The sequence below is a fragment of the Suricata suricatta genome, chromosome 11, assembly GCF_006229205.1.
Source record: "Suricata suricatta isolate VVHF042 chromosome 11, meerkat_22Aug2017_6uvM2_HiC, whole genome shotgun sequence".
Lineage (NCBI taxonomy): Eukaryota > Metazoa > Chordata > Mammalia > Carnivora > Herpestidae > Suricata > Suricata suricatta.
In genome coordinates, this window is record NC_043710.1 from 71,497,220 (window position 1) to 71,498,227 (window position 1,008).

Genomic DNA, 1,008 nt, shown 5'->3' on the forward strand with positions numbered 1-1,008 from the left:
TGTGGCTCAGATCCAGGAAAGTAGAAATAACTTTTGGCCAACAGAGTAGAATATGCATTTAAGACCAGATTTCTTTGTTCAGAGGTAGCATGCCCATGCTATATCCCTAGGCAGGAAAGATAGAGATGCTAGGTTCCTTTTTCCATCAAGGTTTCTAAGTAGCTGATGTTCCTCCCCTTCCAGCCTGAAGCACATTGCTGGGCCTGAAGGCTGAGGGTACAGATTGGATGGTATCCTAACTTAATTTGAGGATGTACTATTCTCTCCTAGCCTTCTCTCTACTCTCCTGGCTGGGTCTGATTTTAGGGAATCATCAGGCTTCCCTAAACACAAAGAAGCACCTACCTGGAAAGAAAGGAAAGATCTCCTCAATGAAAGCCTGAAGAGTCAACCCCTCCTACAGGGCAGAATAGTTCAGATGCCTCCTGACTCTGCTACCAACTAACCTTTGAACTTGACAAGTTACTTAAACTTTTGGACTTCAGGGTCTTCGTGTGCAAAAAGGAGAAAATATTCACCTACCTCACAGGCATGTGTGTGTGAGAGAGACAAAGACAGACGTAATAAAAAGCATTTAGCAAAGCATAACCCCAAGTAAATTCTCAGTAAATGTTAGATATTTTTGTTACGGTCCCTTAAAAAGACAGCTGGGGGGCATTCAGCTTCTCATATATCTTTGCAAGCCCAAGCCTTTCAAGTGAGCATTTATGACATCACTACCGTAATTATGTGAAAATTGTCTGATCAGTTGCACAAGAGAAATCACATTGGTGTTCTGAGGTGGCTGGTGTGCAGCTGAAGAAAGCCACATATACTAAATCCATTCCTTCTGCTAGTAAGCTCGGAACATCCCCCATTAAATACTAACGCCACAGCAAACAGAACGTTTGGGCCAAGAAAAGGCAGATTTTGCTGGAAAGCATTGATTCATCTATTCAATGTACTCATGGCTTATTATGGGTCAAGCACCATTAAGAAGCTAGTGATACAGGATCAGGCAAACAACAG